This window comes from Staurois parvus, unplaced genomic scaffold, assembly GCF_062004578.1.
Source record: "Staurois parvus isolate SC_StPar_1 unplaced genomic scaffold, SC_StPar_1.0 ptg000088l, whole genome shotgun sequence".
NCBI classification, from domain to species: domain Eukaryota; kingdom Metazoa; phylum Chordata; class Amphibia; order Anura; family Ranidae; genus Staurois; species Staurois parvus.
The window spans coordinates 2,556,477-2,580,701 of NW_028317884.1; the positions used below are offsets into that span (position 1 = coordinate 2,556,477).

Consider the following 24,225-nt stretch of genomic DNA (forward strand, 5'->3'; position numbering starts at 1 on the left):
ACTGCGGACATAGTACAGGAGATGACCAGAGACTGCGGACATAGTACAGATGACCAGAGACTGCGAATATACTACAGATGACCAGAGACTGTGGACATAGTACAGCAGATGACCAGAGACTGCAGACATAGTACAGGAGATGACCAGAGACTGCGGATGTAGTACAGGAGATAACCAGAGACTGCGGACGTAGTACAGGAGATGACCAGAGACTGAGGACACAGTACAGGAGATGACCAGAGACTGCGGACACAGTACAGGAGACAGGAGATGACCAGAGACTGCGGACACAGCACAGGAGATGACCAGAGACTGTGAACGTAGCACAGGAGATGACCAGAGACTGCAGACCTTTGGGGAGTGGGGGGCTGGTACCCAAATTTGAAAGGTACCCACTCCCACAGAGTTGTCCTCCCCCCTCCCTCTCCATAGTCTTGTGGGAGACGTGACAGGTCCCACAAGACAACGGGGCCATTCACAAAGCGCAGCCCTTCTCGCACATGCGCAGTGGGCACCTGGCTGTGAAGCCGCAAGCTGTCACAGCCGGGTGCCCACACTGAAAATGCCGGCGCCAGGGAGAGAAGACTGCCGGTGAAAGCAGGACACCGCTGGACCGAGGAACACGTAGGACCAAGGAGCACAGTTCTTCTGCACAGTAGAGTCAAACTGCTGGCCGCCCCGGTATTCTAACATGGTGGCGGCAACGGGGGGGAATACCGGGCCAGCCGCTCCATATTTGCTCCATAAGACGCACAGACATTTTCCCCCATGTTTTGGGGGGAAAAAAGTGCATCTTATGGAGCGAAAAATCAGGTATATAAGTTTTGGAAGAGACTTGTAAGTTTTGAACTTTTATACACGCATATTGGATATCAGTGGAGCGTGGCACTAATTTCTTGTATTTGTACAGTATGCTCTTTTAGGATGTTTTTGTACCATTCTTTTTTCTTGACTGTGCAAAATTGTGAGTGAGCCCACTCTCTTGACTGAGAAGCAACCCCACAAATGAATGGTCTCAGGATGCTTTACTGTTGGCATGACACAGGACTGATGGCAGTGTTCACCTTTTCTTCTCCAAACAAGGTTTTTCCTGGATGCTCCAAACAATCACAAAAGGGATGCATCCAGGAAAATGACTTTAACCCAGTCCTCAGCAGTCCAATCCCTGCACAATTTGCAGAATATCAGTCTGTCCCTGATGTTTTTCTGGAGAGAAGTGGCTTTTTTGCCAATCGTCTTTGCACCAGGCCATCCTCCAAAAGTCTTCACCTCACTGTGCGTGTAGATGCACTCATACCTGCCGGCTGCCCATCCTAAGCTCTGCACTGGTGGTGCCCAGATCCCGCAGATGAATCAACTTTAGGAGATGGTCCTGGCACTTGCTGGATTTTCTTGGATGCCCGGAAGCCTTCTTCACAACAATTGAACTTCTCTCCTTGAAGTTCTTGATGATCTGATAAATGGTTGATTTAGGTGCAATCTTAGTAGCAGCAATATCCTTGCCTGTGAATCCCTTTTGTGCAAATCAATGATGAGTGCACGTGTTTCCTTGCAGGTAAATTAATATTTTGTGTCATTCTCAAAACTTTTGGCCAGGGTTGTAATATATGGTGCAGTTTACTAGTATGAAGATGTGGTAGGTGCATTACTTTTTTTGGGAGGGATACATACATTCTGCAAGTATGGAAAAATATCCTTTGATCCTCCTAGAAGTCCAGTATCCTTGTAACTTCCCGTGAATTGAAGTGGTACCTCAAACAATGCAATCAGCTTTTGCTCCATTCTCTTCAGCTCCATTCTGTAATGGAGAAGAAGAGAATGGAGACGTTCTGTAGTCCTGTTTTAGGATGAGAATGATGCTCCTCTGTAGATGCAGTATACTGAATAAGTGTTGTCACTCTACAACAGGCAGGATCACCAGGCGAAAATAAAGGGAAAAACATTAAAACAAATGCAGCATTTAAGGACTAATAATCTGCAACATATCACATTTGTTTTTTTGTTTAGATAGGTATTAGGACCTGTTCATACCATATGCAAAGGATTGTGCTGGACAGCCCTGCCCAATGTGGTCCCAGCTTATGAACAACAGCGATTTGCCTTACTCTCTATTAGTTCAGTTCACACCACTGTGCTGCACATGTTGTACTTGTTTTCGGCGTAGCAGTATAACATGGCCGCTAGTGTGAATGAGCACTTAAAAGCCACACTTGTGGCGATCCAAAAAGATGTAATGTTTTCAGGTACTGAATGTTTAAGTTAGGATTACAACAGGAGTCAATATTGTCACAGCTTTGGCAGGTCCTTGACAGCGCACTGTTGTCCCTGGGGATTTAAAGTCAACCTTCACCAAAGAACATTTTCCTTTTCAGGGTCCTCCCTCTTCCAGATTTAGGAAAGTTTCATTCTTTTTAGAAATGTTTTGTACCTTTTTTGTGCAGCACAGCCCAAGTGGGAATTATTTATTTAGGGACCCCTGCTGCCTCCTGTCATCCCAGGAGGTAGTGTTTTACTAAGGAGTGCATTATGAGTGGAGATTGTGTGCATACACAGAAATGTTGCTGATCTGAAAGGTGTTTGGGAACTGGCAGAGACTCACAGCATGTATGTACACGCACAGGGGATTTCTGCACATGAGCACACATGCTGCAAGTCTTTACGAGGTCCCAGATACCAGAAACCAATGGCACGTGTGTGTTCACATAAGAATGTTCCACACATGTGCATACCTGTTGTAGGTTTCTCTGTCAGGTCCTAGATAGCTGGCAGAGACCAGGGGCACATCTGCACACTTGTGGAATATTTGAGGAGAAGCAGTAGGAGTATAGTGCAGTTCCTTCTAAAAGTGAAAAGAGATCTTTCTACCAGAGTCCAAGATAAAGTAAAAATCCAGCAGATGTCGATATACACTGCCATAGCATTATGACCACCCACCATAACTCATTGTGTAATGGACTCCACTAGACCTCTGAAGGTATACTGTGGTATCTGGCACCAAGAACTGCAGTTTTGGAGTTGCTCTGACCCTATCGTCTACTCTAGCCACTACAAATTGGTCCTTGTCAAAGTCACTCAAATTCTTTAAAATTAGAAAAAAGTTGGCACTCATTGATAGTGATTAGCTGTTAGCAAAAGGTGTTCATACATAAAAAACACCAAAATAATATAAAACATGATGGTTTTCAACGCTTCTAAATATAAATAAAAAATAATAAAACAAAAAATATATCATCAACAACACCCGTGACAAGTGTATAACAAAAAAAGGAGTGAACATTCCAAATGCAGGCGTACCTCGGATTATGAATTTAATTAGCTCTGCGGAACTTTTTGTATTGCGAAAAATTCACAAACCGAAACGCGGTTTCCCATAGGAATACATTGAAAACCAATTAATCCGTTCCGGAGGTCAGAAAAAAGAAAAAAAGTCTTATCTGTTCAAAACTCTTTATAAAGTGCACTTTAAAGGCATAAATACTGTACAGGGACATGATTAAAAATTAATTTGTAAATGCATTGAAAACCAATTAATCCGTTCCGGAGGTCAGAAACAAGCCAACAAAAGTTTTACCTGTTCAAAACTCTTTATAAAGTACACTTTAAAGGCATAAAGAGACATGATTAAAAAAAAATTTGTAAATGCATTGAAATCCGCTCCAGAGGTCAGAAAGAAATAAAAAAAAAGTCTTATCTGTTCAAAACTCTTTATAAAGTGTACTTTAAAGGCATAGTACTGTACAGGGACATAAAAAAAATTTGTAAACCAAGCCATTATTTTCAATCGTAAACCGGAAATTACATTAACTGAGGCATTCGTAAACCGAGGTACACCTGTAATGTCAAAATATTCAAGGACAGTCTTCTTCTCTGTGACTTTTCTTCATATAATAGTTTAAACAGTGTTTGACCTTCACCTTGAATTAAATGCACACTCACCAGATCCAATTGCTGTCTAAATGAATAGAACAGCAAATACCGCTTTGTTAGAAAGTGAAGCTCTTCTCCAAGAAAAGATGCTCCAAGCGAACCAATATGTCTTCACCACTCTCTTAGTCCATTGAAACCACAAAAGACCATCAACAATAGAAAAAGGTCTTATAGTGTAGTAGTTTTATTAAAAATTCACAGCCACAACTGCAGTTTTGGAGTTGCTCTGACCCTATCGTCTAGCCATTACAAATTGGTCCTTGTCAAAGTCACTCAAATTCTTACACGTATCCATTTTTTCTGCTGTCAATACATCAATTTCACTTGCTGCCTAATATATCCCACCCACTTTCAGGCACCATTGCAACAATATAATCAATGTTATTCACTTAAACTGTCAGTCATTGTAATGTTATGGCTGATCAGTGTACTTCCCACTGCAATAAAAAAAAATGCCTGAACATGCACTTTAAAAAAAAAAAAAAACATACCCTAGGTGGAAAATAGCAGCTCCTGTTGCTATACTATGTCTGAAAATACTAGTTGCTTGGCTGTTGCTGGCTTCAAAAACTTAAAAGTTCTAGAAGTACTCAAACCAAACCCAGAACAAGCATGCAGCAAAGTCCAAGTGAAATTAAAAGATTTATTTTACCCCTGCCTTCTTTTATCTTGCCAAGTGTCTTAGGGCTCGTTCACACTTGACTGTTTTACCAACTCTTGCCAAACGCCCCTATAGCGTTTGGCAAGCATTGGTCCGGCGTTAACGCTCTGCAAACGCCGCATGCGCGGTTCAGCGGTGGTTGCTAGGCATTTGCCAAACATTAAAAATGCCCTACAAACGCCTATAATGAAGTTTGAATGGCGTTACCACTCCGCAAAGGCCCCACAACCGTGTCGCAACCGCACTGCAAACGCCGGCCGGGAGCAGTACCATAGGCTAGAATAGGAGGCTTCAACGCCTCCTGACTTGACCAGAGGCGTCCGTTTTGCCGCGACACTAACACTCCCGTTAGAACAGCACCATGTGCTGCAATGTGCAGAATTGTCCGATGCGTTTGGGAAGCGGTAAAAACGCTTCCCAAATGCCTTTCTGATGCCTGCACACAATGCTAGTGTGAACGTAGCCTTAGGATCCCCTAAGAGCTGGTTCGCATCCTATGTGTTGGGCTTGCAGTCCCAACAAATAGACAAGGCAATTTACCTCGAGTCCTATGCATCGGTTCACACCACTGAGCTGACATGGTATGCACTAAAAAAACAGGATTGTGCTCCACTGTTTTTGGCATCTCATGTTTTGACACACTACACAGCATTACAATTCTACAATAAATAAAGATAAATAAAATATCATTGTGCAATTTCAATAAAGTTGAAAAAAAAAAGAAAAACCTAAACCGTGCAATGCATCATAACATTGCACCAGTATCGCTACCTTCACAGTGCACACCAGTATAATGCGGCCACTGATGCGGAAGATCCCTGAACCCAATTGTTAACATCTGTGAAAGATGGGTTCCAGATCCAGAGTCACAGCATGAAGCTGGAAGTTTATATTTCTATATTGAGATAAAGAGATGTAGAAAGAGTCAGTCTCTTATTACCTGTCACAATCACATAGGGTGACACTAAACAGACTATAATGAGGCACGCAGTGACAGAATGCAAAAGACTACTACACTGCGCTAATGCAGTGACATAGAGAACGGACACATAAGAACTGAGCTGAGATTCTGCAGCATCTACAAAAGGTAGTGCAACTCTATCATATGTGACAGGAACAGCATGAAACCATAGCAGCTGAGAAAAGCGATTGAGAATCCCCAGTGTGGGGTAAAAACATGTAGCACACATCCATAGGGGCCTGCTGATGTATACAGTCCTAATTTGCTTCATAAAGCACACGCAGCCAGGCAAACAGCATTTTTTGCACTCTTCCACTTGCTCCAAAGAACAGTCTAGGACTCTAGACTGGACTAGGACAAACTGGTGGCCCTACAGCTGTTACCAAACTACAAGTCCCATGAGGCATTGCAAGATTGATAGTTACAAGCATGACTCCCAAAGGTGGAAGCATGATGGGACTTGAAGTTTCGCAACAGCTAGAGGACCGCCAGTTTGACACCCCTGATCTCGGCATTTCTTTTTGGGTTTTTATTGAGAAAATGAAGCGGGATAGGGAGAAGGAGCATGAGATACAGCTATAAACTGGAGAACTGAATAAATCAAGAACTCCTTACCTTTCTTGCTGCACAGTACAAAAAAAGAATGTCCCAAAGGATCTCTATGCTGCTGAAGGCCTATACTCCTTTCAAATTTTAAAAGCTGCACACAGTCAGGGCCAGCGCTACCGCTAGGCGAACTAGACAACCGCCTAGGGGGCACTGCTGCCTAGAGTGCAGCCACTGCTGCTACTTTCCCTACTCTCCGCTGGGTTCCTAACACCCCCGCTTCATCAGCTCCCTGACCGAGATTGATGCTCACTGCGAGGGCCTGGAGGTGGCCTCCCCCACCAAGTTTGAGGTGGTGCTCTACCACAACTAGATGGGGGTGTTCAACTTTGTGGATGACAGCTCCCTATCGGGCTGCGTGGTGCTCAGGCTGAGCGATGGTCAGAAGAGGAGCATGTCCCTGTGGGTGGAGTTCACCACGGCCTCTGGCTACCTCTCGGCCAGGCAGATCCGCTCTCACTTCCAGACTTTGGTGGTCCAGGCTGTGGGCAAGTGCAGCTACCGGGATATGGTGAAGATGATCACCGACACAAGTGAGGTCTGCCTGTGGATCCAGGAGTGCTATGTGGTGCAGAGCATCCTGACCTTCAAGTGCGTCAGCATCTGGCCCCTCAGCAATGCCCAGTGGCCCCTTTCCTACATCCCTTGGCTGGGCCCCAACAGGGTGGCGGTGGCAGAGGTCAAGATGGAAGGCTTCAACCTGCTGTCCCTGAACGGCACCGAGAGTGACGCCTGGCTTCTCCAGTTTGCCGAGGCTAAGAACAGGCTGCTGGTGAGTGAATGCAAACAAATGCCTGTCCATCCTGAAGACCCCGAGGGACAGACACCTGGAACTGCCTGGGCAGCCACTCAACCACTACCATACCAAGCAGCTCCCAGCACCTTTCAGTAGGGTGGGATGTGGAAGGACTTTTCCTTGCACAAGAGGTGAGAGGTGACTCTCCTCTTCCAAACAACAACCAAGTCAAACGAGAAGCAATCGGACTTAAGAAAATCAAGATACATTTTCATAATGATATGTAGCAATTTTCTCTTTATTGATATTTTTTTGTCTGAATGTTTGTCGCAAGTGAACAAAAACTTATTGAAACTACATGTACAAATTTTCTCCTTTAAAATTTTACAAAGGTTAAAATGTATTATAGTGCCAACATCAGCCTGTGTTCAGCAGTTTACACAATGAAACCAGAAAGAGACCAATAAAAAACACAAAACAAATATAACTTCAGATGTTTCTCTTGATAAATGAGAACAGAGAATACATCCCGTGTGTGAGAATGTCAAAATGCTTCGTGGTGTCCCCAATCATTTTAATAAACCCCGTTTTATTTATCACTCCATTATATTCATCAAACAGAATGAACCTTAGAAAATGATACAAATATATACAGAGCTGGATTGGAATTATAGTGTAATAAGTAAAGCAAAGATGTACCAGGGCTGGCGCTACCACTAGAAAAATACAGATAATCTATATTTGGTAGAAAAAAAATTTGTTTTGTTTAATATTGTTGTTTTCTACTGTTTTTAAAAATAGTGTAGTTCTTTTTTTTTCTTTATTGGGGGGGGGGTGCAAGTAGTTGGTCTTGCCTAGGGTGCAAAATAGTCTAGCATCGGCCCTGCACATAGTCACCAGCCCTTCAGCACTGGAGTCACTTACCCACATAGCCACAGGATCATCGGTTGCCTCCTGCTGATATCCACCTAGTGAAGGAGATGTAGACACCATCATAGCACAGCTGGACTCTTTCCCGACAACTTCCTCCTGGTCTCCAGTGACCTTCTCCAGACCCAATTTGGTTCCTGGACTCAAGCATGTGCGTAGGCCCTCCAGCTAAGCCTAGCTAGGACCTAGGTGTCTTCAAAGTTACTTGTAGAAATGTTCTCCAGGGGAAAAGCCCCCCAGCACAGGGGTCTCCTTCAGCAGAACTGGACCCAGGAACACTGCACCCTACTGTCTAGGCCTCAGAATATTTATGAGCTCTCTCACCACCAACTGGGCACATCTCCACAGGGATTGGCTGGAGTTTCATAAATATTCAAGCTGCATGCCCTCCCCTCTTCTTCCTCCCACTATGATTCTAGAATCCTCTAGAAGACAGGAGGAAGTAACAGAGCCTGTGTAACTTCAACTCCCCTCCCTCTGCTTTTCAAAGCGGAGAGATCCTGTGTAAATTCTGCACTTTGAATGGATGTAGGGGAAAGACTGTTGTAGATAGACAGGTACAACTTATGTAGGAGGATTTGTTTCATCTTTGTGTATCACCTGAATCCAGTCACTTTGCTGGCTCTATGCAAGAGTTTACAACCACTTTAAGATTGTGTTGGAGAGGAGGTTAGAGGTTAGGTCAGTTTTAGGGTCAAGGATTTGACAACTCTGTTGTTCACAGGCAGGCCAAGGTGATGCAGATGAAGGAGAGGCTATCTTCCCAGCTGCGTCATAACCCACAGCACATAACCTATTGCCTCTTCTGCCTCTGATTTTTTCCAGTTCTGCCAGCAACTATGTAGTGTAAGGTTCTGCCTTAACCTCCCTAGCGGTTTGATTATGTCAGTATTTCTGTGCTCAAAGCGGTACATTTTTTTTCATGGAAATATGTCGTTTTTTTATTGTAGGCCTGCAAGTTTTAGGAATACCTCACTGAAATCTGTCCGAACAAGAGTCTAGTAAACATCCCGGGTATGTTAAAATTTGAAACACGAAATCATAAATTATAATGTAATAAATAATCATAAAAAATAATATACTAATAAATTTAATTCAATAATATATTCAAACCAAAAACACTGAAATTTTAAATATAGCGCCAAGTTCACACATCACTGAGCTTAGTCGCAAAATCGTTTTCAGTATCTGATGATGAATTTCCCCACAAATCATTATCACTCAATGCTGCAAGTGGTTCTGATTTACTATCGCTGTTCTCTAGCTGGTCTAAAACCGCTTTTGACCTAAAGGGACGCTTTTTGGACGTCATGGACATTTCTCAGTTTCCAGGCAGACAGAACTGTAAAAATGCAGGCAGGGCACAGGACAAAGCACTCGGGACAAAATGTATGTGAAATGGGTTGATACAGTAATGTAATACTATGTGATTTTAGTGAATTTAGTGAATGTCACTTTTTCACATTTTTAAATTTCCCGCCGTTCTGCCCCTGTATGTCCCGACATCGCAGGGAACGGAACCCGGAAGACAGATGCCGGCATCGGCCGGAGGACATTGCCGGGGACACTGCAGGAGGGACATTGTGGGAGTGCAGGACAAGGTAAGTGAAGAAGAGATCCCAAAGCAGCGCCGCAGGGTATTCCCGAGTGTAGCTCGGGGTTACCGCTTGTGGTACTGAAACTTTACCCCGAGCTACACTCGGGAATACCGCCAGGGGGGTTAACAATCTATTCAGTTTAAATTTAATGAGGTAGACTATCACATTGCATGGTAATTAGTAGATCTAAAGGTACTTTCACACAGATCCACCGCAAAAATGCCTCAAATGCATAGGCGTTTTTGCTGCATTTTTTTAAAGGACACGTGACTTAAAACTGCACCAAAAACACTTCTCAGAGACGTTTTTCAGGCGTTTTCCATTGATTTCAATGGGAAGAGGCATTTTTGAGGCATGTTTTTTTTTAACTCCCCATACATGCCCCAAAGATGCTGCAAGCAGGAGTTTTTACACCACACCGCAAGTGCAAAGTCTCAGTGTGAAGACATAAATAGATATACATTCACATACACAGGGAAGCAGTTTTCTTGAGCTTTTCAGGTGCTTTTTTTAACACAAAAATGCTGTGAAAGTAGCCTAAAGGTGATATGTATGGCCAACCTTACTTCCAGATCTGCATGTATCAGACATTGTGCCTCTAATTTCTCCCAGCACTGGTAATAGCAAGAAAATATATGTGACAGAAGATAATGTGTTGTAACATGAGACGATAGGACGACTTTACACTTCTACAGTAAAATAATGTGACAGACAGTGATCTTTCACACTGACAATAAGCAACAGTGTGACAAGCAATAATCTGGTATGATTGGCTAACCACAGGGAGACGAGCCTGCAGCAAAAACTACGGTGACATATGACAGAAGTAGGTTATAACTGCAGTGATCATAATACAGATTGATGCTAAAGTGACAAAAACCAATGTGGGCTGACAGCGCAATTATTTTGGATTCCAAGATTCACATTAATAGCTGTTTTTTGGAGCTAGAGGATACATGGACACTATTCCGACGGTTAACTTCCTAAACCTTTCTGCTCTGAATTTCAGCTATGCTGACAGCCCTTGTTTCCAGCCCTTGTTTTATCTTTACCAGAGTCATGGTGACAGTCACTCTGAGTCAGGGGCGGACTGACCATTTGGAAACTCGGGCACTGCCCGAGGGCCCGGGGTCAGTAGGGGGCCCCATGAGATGCCCCTGGTACCTTTTTCATAGACTTTTTTGAGTTTGGGCAAGGACACAGGGGCCCCATGATCCCCTATTGCCCAGGGGCCCCATGAGTTGTCAGTCCGCCCTTGCTCTGAGTTTAAAACAGTAGCAAAGTCTTCTTTATCACAGTAAGCCTATAATAAGTCTTACCTGTAGGGACTGTAAATATCTCCTAAACTTGCCTTATTTATATTTGCAGCGGCTGCAGCCTGTGACGTCACCACGTTACTAGCGCATGTGCAGTTGCTCTGCATTCAGGGCACTTAGTGTGCCGTCAATGCAGAAAGTGCTGTGCTGTGATTATGACTCCTGTGCGCATGGGCGAGAGTGATGTCATCATGGCCCAGCCATTCAAATAGTCAGAGAGCACAAACCCGGAAGGAAGACTGGGTGAAGATGGAGGCACACGCAGTGGTGACAGCCCACCGGTGGAAAGCATCCATTTAGAGTGGAATTTGGTCATAATGCGCTAATATGTGGTGAATACTAGCACATTATGGCATGAGCCTGCAGGTGGACCATTTAAAGATATGGTAGAGTTTACTACCGCTTTAAAGGCATTATACACTTTCAAATGTTTTTGTTCTTTTAACTAGGTATTAGTGTAGTTCCCTGTGTCCTTGGTTTGTCTTACCTGCTAACGATGGGCTCACATGTTGTGTCTGCAGTTTGTAGTGTCATGGCTGATCAATTCCCATATGTCCATGTAATTATTCACCTAGCTTGTCCCTAGGGATGGTAACATTTTTGTTCAAAGTCACACAGCATCCAATCCATGCCCTTCCATGTTCTCTGTGTTTTACCACAAATGTGGGAGTGCTAATGTGATGAAAGACTGCATGGCGATCTCTCTGTTAATTGCTCTGCCTGTTTGTGGCTATGTCAGATCAAATTACTGTTTAGCTCTCACCTGTACCAGTGCTAGACTGAGAAACCAGGGGATTGTGGGATATTAGTTTCTTTGCAGTAAAGGCCAGTTAACACTAGAACATGGTGCAGAAAACCTACATTTCATACGACAAAACCACGTTCAAAACGCACTGCAGGGGTGATCTGCAGCAAGTGTCAATATTCAGTGCAGGTCACAAATACAGTGCGTTTGCCCGCACCAGATCACATGGTACAGAAGTACAATGGAATGCGGTTGCAGTATGTTTCCAAAAGTAGTGCATGCACTACTTTTGGTGAGGGCAGATTTCAGTCCATTCAAGATGAATGTGCTGAAATCGTACCACACAGAACTGCATGTGAATTGCACAGGAACACACAGCCCGTTCCTGTGCGATTCTCGGTGTGAACCAGCCCTATGTGTCACTTCTTAGACTACAGACAGAGGTCATGCATTAACCTGTGCAGTGTCATGCTCCGGGGCGGACTGAAAACTCATGGGTCCCCCAGGCAATAGGGGATCATGGGGCCCCTATGTCCTTGCCCAAACTCAAAAAAGCCTATGAAAAAGGTACCAGGGGCATCTCATGGGGCCCCCTACTGACCCCAGGCTCATGCTGCATGTCTCATGTTTGAACACAAACTGAAACATCTAATACCAGAATGTGAAGATTTACTGTACATACAGGGAAACAAATGTCACCATGAACTACATGATCAATACACATCTTATGCAGATGAAAAACACAAGGTACAGGTAGGAAGGTGCCATTAATACTCTACTGTGCTCCTAATAGATACTTCCCATAGAATAAGTAGCAGCCATTTGCCACACTGAAATCATATCACATGAAAACATGGATGGGTTTGCTAGGTCTTTTGCAGATGTCGTCTTTATTATTATTATTATACAGTATTTATAAAGCGCCAATGGTTCGCTCAGCGCTGTACATTACAAAGGGGGACAGAACATGTGACAGAACAATACCAATACAATTCAAAACATGAGGGGATTGAGGGCCCTGCTCTTTCCAGCTTACAATCTAGGAGGGAGGGGATGGTGGCACAGGAGGAGATAGCTGTGGGGGATGGAGTGGTTGGAAGAGTGGAGGAGGTCGGCAGGTTAGCAGGGGGTGGGGTAGGCTTCCCTGAAGAGATGGGTTTTCAGGGTGCGCCTAAAGGAGAGGAGAGTAGGTGATAATCTGATGGGTTGGGGCAGGGAGTTCCAGAGGATGGGTGACACCCTGGAGAAGTCCTGGAGGCGGGCATGGGAGGAGGAGACCAGGGAACTAGAGAGAAGGAGGTCTTGTGAGGAGCGGAGTGTGCGTGTTGGGTGGTACTTGGATATTAGGTCAGTGATGTAGTTCGGGGCAGTGTGGTGGACAGCTTTGTACGTCAGGGTTAGGATTTTGAATTTGATACGTTGCGCAATCGGAAGCCAGTGGAGGGATTGGCAGAGGGGGGTTGGAAAGGTGAATGAGTCTGGCAGCCGTATTGAGGATCGACTGAAGCGGGGATAGCCAGCGGCGAGGCAGGCCAGTGAGGAGGGAGTTGCAGTAGTCGAGTCTTTCAAAAAGTCAAAACTTGCACAGAAATCCAGGGACATTCTAGTGGCAGATTGGGGGTGTAAGGAAGCACAAAGAGGGTAAGTACATTCACCATATAGCAACCTTTCTGAACCTTCTCAACATGGAGAAACCCTTGAAATAACTTTCAGGTCTCTGGAAACCTTTGCTGATTATTACTATACATCTGCAGCTTAAAGACCATTAACATGAACAGAAAATTGTGGATATAAGAATTAAATGAAAAACCAATTTGGAAAACTGATAGGGGTGTATTTATAAAAAATGCAGAGCTAGTCATCCTGCAACACTGCATGTACATTCATTCTATGTGAATGGGGGCAAAAACAAATGTTGTTATGCCATTTTTGGTCCGAGTCGAATGTTATTCATTCATAAAGAGTGAATCAGGAAAATACCATGTTATAGCCACAAGATGGAGCTGATGATCATAATAAATAAGCCTTTCCTATGATCATCAACTCTATCTAGTAGCCATATTGTGGTAATTTACTGATTCTAGCTATTCTTTGTGAATGGATAGCATTTGACCTGGAGAGAGAATAGCCTAAGGACATTCAGTTTTTGACCCTAATTGCACAAAACTTGTACAGGATGAATGTTCCCTTTGGGAGGTATTTTAAAATATTAATATTATTATACAGGATTTATATAGCGCCAACAGTTTGCTCAGCCTTTACAATATAAAGGGAGACAATACAATTCAATACAAGAGGGTTAGGAGGGCCCTGCTCCTTGGAGCATACAATCTAAGAGGAAGGGGCTAGCGGTACAAAAGGTAATAACTGTGGGGGATGGACTGGTAGGAGGAAGAGAAGATTCCATTATTAGCTGAAGGCAGGATAGGCTTCCCTGAAGAGATAGGTTTTCAGAGATCGCCTAAAAGTGAGCAGAGTAGGCAATAGTCTGAAAAATTGGGGTAGAGAGTTTCAGAGGATGGGGGAGGCTCTGGAGAAGTCCTGGAGACAAGCATGGGAGGAGGAGACAAGGGAGTTAGAGAGCAGGAGGTTGTGCGAGGAGCGGCGAGTATGGTTTGGGTGATATTTGGAGACAAGATTGGTGATGTAATTTGGGGCAGAGTTATAAATGGCTTTATATGTTATTGTTAGTGTTGAATTGTATTCGTTGGGCAATGGGAAGCCAGTATATAACTAATAATAATAAATATTAATATAGAAAACTTTCTACGCCGTTTACACCAGCACTATGTTTCTCATAGGGATGCATTTATACAAAATTAAATGAGAGAGCGGAAAAGAGCAAGAGGAAAAGAGAGAGAGGGAGGAAGAGAGAGAGAGAGGGGGGGAAGAGAGAGGGGGGAGATAGGAGAGAGGGGGGAGAGGGAGAGAGAGAGGGGGGGGGGAGAGAGAGCTTTGTTAAAATAAATTAATGATTGGAAAATCATGAAACACCATGCAATTAATCAAGTACCCAGTGTAAAATAAAGTTAGTGCAAGCTTGGTTTTAATCACTATTAATATCAAGTTTGCATTACATTTATTTTACACTGGGTACTTGATTGATTGCATGACGTTTTATGATTTTAGAGATTGACACCCTCATAAACTAAGTGCACACAATCCAGTCCATAGATATTTCATTCCTTCCAATGGAAACTTCTACTCTGTTCACCACTTCAAACACCACCATGCGCATCAGGTATGCTCTTACCTCCAAGTGTAGACCTCAGGTCTAACACAACTCTTGTTTAACCGCATGCCGCCCAGCCACTGTACATATACGGCGGCACTCACAGGCAAAACCACATTTAAAACGTGTGTTTTGTAAACAAATAGGGGGCGCGCGCGAGGCGCGCTGCCGCCCTATTTGTCCTGTGGATCACCACCGCAGATGTCAGTTGCCGGGTCACAGCCGCTCATTAGCGGCTATGTCCCGGCGATCGGCGATAAACGGTGACAGAGAGCACAGCTGCAGTAGCTGTGCTGTCTGTCACCTCTCTGTCAGCTCGAGGATGAGCTGATCGAGAAAGAATAGTTTCACTTTCTCGATCAGCCTTGTCCCGCCCAGTACACACCCCCGCCCCCTAGTAAAACACTCCCCTCACTCCTATAACCCTTCCCTGCTAAATAAAGTTAAACCCTTCCTCCCCATTGCCATTAGTACAGTGTCAGTTTTTTTTTTTTTGCACTGATCACTGTATTAGTGTTTTTGGGGATGTCAGTGACCCCAAGTCAGTACCCCCCAATGTCAGAATGTCCACCGCAGTCCCGCAGTCTGGCCATAAGTCGCTGGTTGCTGCCATAAGTCCCTGATCGCCGCCATAATTCGCTGATCGCCGCCATTATTAGTATAAAAAAAAACCTAAAAATCCCAGTATCTTTCCCGCCATTTGTAAACGCTATAACTTTCACGTAAACCAATTAATTTACACGTATTGGGTTTTTTTTAGCAAAGACATGTCGCAAAATGCATTTTGGCAGAAATTTATGACTAAATTTGATTTTTGCATTTTTTTTTAACTGGACATGTTTTATAGCAAAAAGTCCAAAATATTGTTTTTTTTTTCCTCAAAATTGTCAGCCTTTTTTTTTATAGCGCAAAAAATAAAAACCGCACAGGCGATAAAATACCACCAAAAGAAAGCTCAATTTGTGGGGAAAAAAAGATGTAAATTTCATTTATGTACCATATTGCATGACCGCGCAATTGTCCGTAGCGCTGTATAGCAGAAAAATGGCGTAAATTGCAGTATCTATACCATAGTTTGTAGACGCTATAACTTTCACACAAAGCAATCAATATACACTCATTGGGATTTTTTTTAACAAAAACATGTAGCAGAATACATTTTGGCCTAAATTTATAACTAACTTTGAGTTTACTAAAAAAAATATTGTTTTTCTTCAAAATTTTTGGCGTTTTTTGGTTTATAGCGTGAAAAATAAAAAGCGCACAGGTGATCAAATTACACCGAAAGAAAGCTCTATTTGTGTGAAAAAAAGGACGTAAATTTCGTTTGGGTGCAGCATTGCATGACCGCGTAATTATCAGTTGAATTAGTGCAGCGCCAAGTAGCAAAAAGAGGCCTTGTCATTAAGGGGGGTAAATCCTCTGGAGATCAAGTGGTTAAAAGCAGCCTCCATACAACCACTTTTCCACCTTGTCTGCGCCTTCTCCTTTAAAAATGGGCTTGGTATAGCTCATAAATGAAAGACAGAAATCTTTGTAGTGTAAAACCATATAAGTTTATTCATAAAAAAATAAGAGACTGCGTCACAGTTTAAATGTATAAGCAAGCCGATACAAAGAATTCTCACAGACAGCGTGTCAGTCCAGTTGCGGCAACTCTGCTCTGCGTGATGACGTCACAGCCCCCTGACGCGTTGCATCCACAGGACTTTATCAAAGTTTTTGCCCCATTTGCTCAGAACTAATTTATATGCAGTTCTGATGGTTGAACAGCTATGCAAAATATTTATAACCACACGCCATAGATTCTCAGCCTGGACATCCTGCTTGATGTCAATAGAAGGCAGAAATGCTGCTGAGAGAGGGTCCCCAGGTGGGCCATCTAAGTAAGCACGGTGTCGAACAAGTGATTTTGCCTCTGGCAACACAAGCCATCAGAAGAAATACCCACGCTAGGAAGCCATTTTCCTTGTGGAATCACTTCCTCACTGACCTGGAATGCTAAGGAATCTCACTTCATTGTACTACATATATAATAAGAATTTTGTAGGGCTGGGATAGACAATGTTAAAAAAAAAATCAACAATCTTATGAGATTTTGGAGTGCGATCAAGTGACTAAAAATAACCCTTGATCCCCTAGGCCTGACTTAGGTGACCATCAAGCTCATACCAGCTGCAAAGGGATTTTTTTTTTGTTCTTGAACCCTGTATGCCCCTATTTGCAGCATTTGTGACACATTTATCTTTCTCAATTTTCACATTCCTCGGTGGACACTCGTGTCTGGGCTGTTTCAAACCACTGCAGTACTACTTCTGCCCACTAGAGGGGGAAATGTACACAAGAAGCTGCAGTACTGGATGTGCTTGTAGTGAGTCTTTCATCTGATCTCATGCGTCTTATGCGGTGCGCTGGCTCCTCCTAAACCGTAGGGCAAATCTTCTTTATTAGGCCTCATTCACACCAGCAATGACATACGTGCGTTTATAGGCCATTTTTAAACACATATAAATGCATGTAATAATTTAAATTCCCTCCTAGATTGTAAGCTCCGAGGAGCAGGACCTTCTAATCCCTCTTGTATTGAACTGTATTGTTACTGTACTCTCTCCCTCCATAATGTAAAACGCTGAGCAAACTGTCAGCGCTATATAAATCTTGTATAATAATTTAAATGGTATAATGAACAATAAAGTGTTTACTTGTCTTTAGGTTTGGTCATCTTAACCCTTTGAGGACCGTAATATTTTGGAACGCCAAAAGAATCAATTTTTTTGTTTTTAAAGTTCGTACACTTCAGTTGCTGTAACTAAGCCATTTCATGAAATAATTGGCAAAAAGCTAGATCCATTTGTTGTTTGTTGATAAGAACTAATATTTTGACTCAAACCAAAAAAAAAAAAAGAGTTTTAAGTTCCTAATCAGATGATACACGCAATTAAAAACATGGGACAAATACGTCCCTTGGTCCTCTTAAAGCTGAACTCAAGGATAGTAAAATATTATTATAATATAGGATTTATATAGTGCCAACAGTTTGCTCAACCCTTTACAATATAAAGGGAGACAATGCAGCGATGATACAATTCAATACAGGGTTCAATAAAGAGTTAGGAGGGCCCTGCTCCTGGGAGCTTACAATCTAATAGGGAGGGGCTAGTGGAACAAAACGTAATAACTGTGGGGGATAAACTCATGGGAGAAAAAGATTTGGTTATTAGCTGAAGGCAGGATAGGCTTCCCTTAAGACAAAGGTTTTCAGGGATTGCCTAAAAGCAGACAGAGTAAACGTCAGTCAGAGAGATTAGGGTAGAGAGTTCCAGAGGATGGGAGAGGCTCTGGAGAAGTCCTGGAGACAAGCATGGGAGGAGGAGAAAAGGGAGCTAGAGAGCAGGAGGTCTTGGGAGGAGTGGAGAGAACAGTTTGGGTGATATTTGGAGACAAGATAGGCGATGTTATTGTGAGTTGTAATTGACTTTATATGTTATGGTTAATATTTTGAATTTTATTCGTTGGGTAATGGGAAGCCAGTGGAGGGATTGGCAGAGAGGAGTGGTGGGAGGATCAGAGAAGACAGGATCAAACATCCTTTTTACACAATGCAAAGGATTAACCCCTTAGGTTCCACAGTGAATATAACAAGCATGCTTTACTGCATATACAGATTGATTTTAGTGTTGTGGGTTTAGTAACACTTTAAAGTACAGCAGATCCCCTCTTAGGCCCCATCTGTAGCTCAAAGCTCCAAAACAACAACATCCAAAATGCCATGTTTTCGATTCTGCCAGTTCAAACCTGAGCATAGTGGGGCTTGGAGTTTGAAAAAGTACATGGGATTCTTATGAGCTACAAGGTTTAGGCATTTTTCACCCCAATAGACTTGGCTAAAAATAATTACAGTAAGTAACACTCAAGCAAAAAAAAGACAGTACAAACACTCAACAAATAGCCTGCATAAACGACTAAGGACGCTCAACACAATTGTGAATGTCCTTTAAGGCAGGGTTCACACTAGAGCTGACAGCTGTCAGATCGCTGTCAGATCGCTGTCAGATCGCTTTACCTGTCTGGTAGCTGTCTGCTCTCACCTTTGCTAGGGGGCAGCGTGGTGCACAATTTAGCGCATCACATAACTCCCTTTGTTTTTGACAAGCTTTATTTGAAGTTTACAAAACGTACACTTCATTTATGGGGCTGTACAGAGGCACTGCTGTACAGTGCCATTCAATTCTGTACAGTGCACTGCAATGGAAATCAGCATGTCAGCATTTTATCACAGTACACTGTGTTGCCATGTGAATGGGACACACCGGAAACAATCATTTTCTCTGTGACCTTGTGACAGGTGTTTTACAATGCAGTAAAACGTGTATCATGGCACAATGTGTAAATTAGTCCTTAGCTGTCAGAGCAACCAGTGTCCCCAGTGGAAGATGTCCCTTCTATTCCTGTTCTGTGACTTTTTTGGGATTTTCCCTCACTTTCAGTCCAGGAGACAGTGGTCCCAAGTAATATTGTGAATCCCCCCAGCGGGGACGCAGACAGCATTCATAGTTACACAGTTTATAAGGCTGAAAAAAGACATCCAAAAGTCCATCCAGTTCAACCTAAGTATTTTTTATGCATTTTTTTAAATTCCGTAACAATTTCCATAGCCTTGTATATTCTGCTTCCTGAGGAAGACCTCTAAAAGCTTTTTGAAGTTGTCATCACTCTCAGCTAGTACCACTTCTTGGGGAGGGAGTTCCACATTTTTAAATCACATAAAAAATCCTCCTGCGCTCTTATGGTAAGTGGTGAATAAAAAACTAACTAAAAAGCAGCCAGCATCTGTCCCATACCAAACAAGGGCAATATGAATAGAATGTAAAGTTGATGCAGCGCTAAAAGACTAAAGCCTAAATACAGTATATAACCAGATAGTAAATATGAGTAATAACATGACCCAAAACCACCTAGGGATAAACAGAAAAACAATGGCCCTTAATAGACTAGTAACAGTGGTTAAGTGCAGGATAAGGTGTCCATAGTTCATACAGAAGTGTAAGTGAATCACAGCACACTTCAAAGAACGTGACCCCGGGCAGTCTTGCTGCAATGGCCTCTCACCTCCACTCTACGACCCTACAGGGCCATAAAGCGTAATGTAGATCACCACGGAATCCTCCAATTCAGGGACTCTTTAGATAGATTGGCATCACATAAACAGGGACAGAATTCCTCCAGGCCAGTAGGTGAATAGAATAGACTCTCCTCCGATGTCACAACCGCTCATATGCTCATAAATGAGGAGATAAACACAATCCTCATAGTGTATTACCGCTTTATTTTGAGTATAGACAGCAAACAAAGAAAGAAGGTAATACACTTACATAACAAACGGCTTGTATGGAGATGCAATGCTGGGTGTACAGCAGGATCAAAAAGGTGCACCAAGATGGCGTCACGCCGGAAGTGCGTCACCACGCTATTGCTGTCGACGCGTTGCGTCACGTACCTCGTGACTTCATCAGGACAGCGTGATTGGCCGGCGGCACTTCCTTATAAAGGCCAGGAGCCGCACCCATCAAGACCACAATGGGCGGTGCGATCGCGGCCATATTTTAATAGTCCAGCATGCCGAAAAAGACCCAGGCAGCCATATACATGTAGTCTAATAAGGACAGACCTTCTCCCATTAGGTCTAGCAATCCTAGTGAAGTAATACACTATAAAAAAACAACACACATCCATGTCTCTCCATAATCAACACATAGAGAGACTAATATATAAAAAAATATATAAAAAATGTATATAAATCTAGAAAAACACATAATTTAATGAAAATCAGAAAAAAATATAAAAACGAGCATAACCATATAATGCCCTATACAAAATACACTAAAAAATATACGAATAAAAAATATATATATATATAAAAAAAATACATATATATTAAATAAAAAAATGATGAAAAAACGCTCCTTTGTAATCCTGCATGAACTCTTTACATCAAGTACTAAAACACACATTATATCTACAGTACATAGAAGAGGTTATCGATCACTGATAAAACAGTTCAAGTCGAACTCAATATTGAGTCCCGTCGGGGCAAAAGTATCCATGAGAAAAATATATTTTGATTCTATCTGACTTAAAGATCTCACTTTGTGGGACCCTCTCCAATGTTTCTTGTATTTCTCGACTCCCCAAAATTTAAGACCAGAAGGGTCTTGATTATGGTATAGCCGAAAATGATTGGATAGACAGTGTTTCGGGAAGCCCTTTTTTATCTTCTGAACATGTTCTCTCAACCGTGATATCTAATGCAAGTAGTGATGTCTTTGCCCATACGGGATTAAGGAATAAATCTTTATTTAATCCTCAAGTAACTAACAACAATCAGCTAGAGGTTTTTAAGGAAATGGTCATTAATGACATGAAAAAACTTGATCTTGGTAAAATGAGGCAAAATAAAGCATTGTACATTGGACAGAAGCGACTGTCCAAAAGGGACAATATAGTTATCAGACCTGCTGATAAAGGGGGGAGTATAGTGATACTTTCAAAGGAGTATTACGAAAAAGAATTGGAGTCACAATTAGGTGACACCAATACATATCTCCCCTTATCAAAAGATCCGACCAGTCAATTTAAAAAGGATCTTGTTGCATTAGTCAAGAAGGGAAAGGACACTAAGGTACTTAACAAAAAAGAAGCGTTATATCTGGTTCCAGATGTATGTAGATTACCGGTTATCTATACCCTACCGAAGATGCATAAAGATCCCTTGAATCCACCAGGGCGTCCCATCGTCAATGGGATACAATCAGTAATGTCTAGGATGGGCCAATATATTGATACTTTCCTCCAACCCCTGGTTATAAAAACTAAGGCCTACCTGAGAGACACTAAACACCTTATACAATTGTTAGATGGTATCCATATCAAGGATGGTACCTTGCTTGCGAGTGCAGATGTGTCTGCTTTATATACCATCATTGATCATAAGGATGCTATGGACTCGGTGGGCTGGGGTATTAGATTATTTAGTGACCTTCTATGCCCACAGAGGAAATTTATTCTGGAAAGTTTGGATTATTGTCTCTCCCATAACTACTTCTGGTATAACAAACAGTTTTATAACCAAATGAAGGGAGTAGCTATGGGAGCCAGGTTTGCTCCCAGTGTGGCCAACCTTTTCATGGCCCACTGGGAGGAAGAGGCAGTGTATCAGAATCCCCCTAAACAACTACTCCTTTATAAAAGGTTTATTGACGATGTTATTATCATCTGGGATGGATTGGAATCTGATTTATTGTCCTTTCTGAATCAGTTAAATAGTAATGATAAATGCATCAAGCTCTCGTGGGAAATAAGTGGCACTTCCATTAATTATTTGGATTTGTGCATTTCGGTGAGGGATAATAATCTTCATACTAAAACCTTTTTCAAAAAAGTAGATCGGAATGGTTACATTCCATTAGATAGTTGCCATTTCCCTCCTTGGCTGATGAATATCCCAAAAGGACAGCTGGTCAGACTTAGAAGGAATTGCACAGATATCAAGGAATATTATGAGCAGGCTAACATTATGGAAGAGAGATTCTGTAGCAAAGGTTATTCTAGAGAAATGATCAAAAATAAGATCGTAGAAGTGGGAACAACGATGAGGAGTAACTTTCTTGTTGATAAACCCAAGACAGAAGATTTGAGGGACCACACGGCGATTATTCTGGATTTTACCAGTAATTATAAACAGATAGAAAGTGTATTCAGACGTTATTGGCCCATTCTAATAACCGACCCCATTTTTTCAAAATTGTTACCGGCTACACCTAAATTCATATACAGGAAGGCTCCTTCCCTTAGGTCCAAATTGGTTCGTAGTGTATTGAACCCCCCTATTAAAAGTCCTATGGCTACGTTTCTTGATTATAAAGGGTTTTTCCCGTGTAAGACCTGTTATGCCTGTAGAGCCACCAGGGGTTCGAACACTAGATTGAGTTCCTTTTCAGCTACTAGTAATGGTAGGTTTTTTCAAGTTAAGGACTTTATATCGTGTAGAACGGAGGGGGTCGTGTATGTTCTCCAATGCGGATGTGGCTTGCAATATGTGGGAAGGACAAAAAGACCTTTATGGGTCCGGTTGAGAGAACATGTTCAGAAGATAAAAAAGGGCTTCCCGAAACACTGTCTATCCAATCATTTTCGGCTATACCATAATCAAGACCCTTCTGGTCTTAAATTTTGGGGAGTCGAGAAATACAAGAAACATTGGAGAGGGTCCCACAAAGTGAGATCTTTAAGTCAGATAGAATCAAAATATATTTTTCTCATGGATACTTTTGCCCCGACGGGACTCAATATTGAGTTCGACTTGAACTGTTTTATCAGTGATCGATAACCTCTTCTATGTAGATATAATGTGTGTTTTAGTACTTGATGTAAAGAGTTCATGCAGGATTACAAAGGAGCGTTTTTTCATCATTTTTTTATTTAATATATATGTATTTTTTTTATATATATATATATATTTTTTATTCGTATATTTTTTAGTGTATTTTGTATAGGGCATTATATGGTTATGCTCGTTTTTATATTTTTTTCTGATTTTCATTAAATTATGTGTTTTTCTAGATTTATATACATTTTTTATATATTTTTTTATATATTAGTCTCTCTATGTGTTGATTATGGAGAGACATGGATGTGTGTTGTTTTTTTATAGTGTATTACTTCACTAGGATTGCTAGACCTAATGGGAGAAGGTCTGTCCTTATTAGACTACATGTATATGGCTGCCTGGGTCTTTTTCGGCATGCTGGACTATTAAAATATGGCCGCGATCGCACCGCCCATTGTGGTCTTGATGGGTGCGGCTCCTGGCCTTTATAAGGAAGTGCCGCCGGCCAATCACGCTGTCCTGATGAAGTCACGAGGTACGTGACGCAACGCGTCGACGGCAATAGCGTGGTGACGCACTTCCGGCGTGACGCCATCTTGGTGCACCTTTTTGATCCTGCTGTACACCCAGCATTGCATCTCCATACAAGCCGTTTGTTATGTAAGTGTATTACCTTCTTTCTTTGTTTGCTGTCTATACTCAAATAAAGCGGTAATACACTATGAGGATTGTGTTTATCTCCTCATTTATGAGCATATGAGCGGTTGTGACATCGGAGGAGAGTCTATTCTATTCACCTACTGGCCTGGAGGAATTCTGTCCCTGTTTATGTGATGCCAATCTATCTAAAGAGTCCCTGAATTGGAGGATTCCGTGGTGATCTACATTACGCTTTATGGCCCTGTAGGGTCGTAGAGTGGAGGTGAGAGGCCATTGCAGCAAGACTGCCCGGGGTCACGTTCTTTGAAGTGTGCTGTGATTCACTTACACTCCTGTATGAACTATGGACACCTTATCCTGCACTTAACCACTGTTACTAGTCTATTAAGGGCCATTGTTTTTCTGTTTATCCCTAGGTGGTTTTGGGTCATGTTATTACTCATATTTACTATCTGGTTATATACTGT

The 24,225-nt window shown here is 42.3% G+C and overlaps 1 protein-coding gene and 1 pseudogene across 7 annotated transcripts in view; both read left to right on the forward strand.

Annotated features, from left to right (window-relative positions):
* The window catches only part of ANK1 (ankyrin 1), a 371,616-nt gene that overhangs the window by 74,242 nt on the left and 273,149 nt on the right, over positions 1–24,225 (forward strand). The window lies entirely within an intron of this gene.
* Positions 2,174–7,093, forward strand: LOC149468379 (protein mab-21-like 2; annotated as a pseudogene).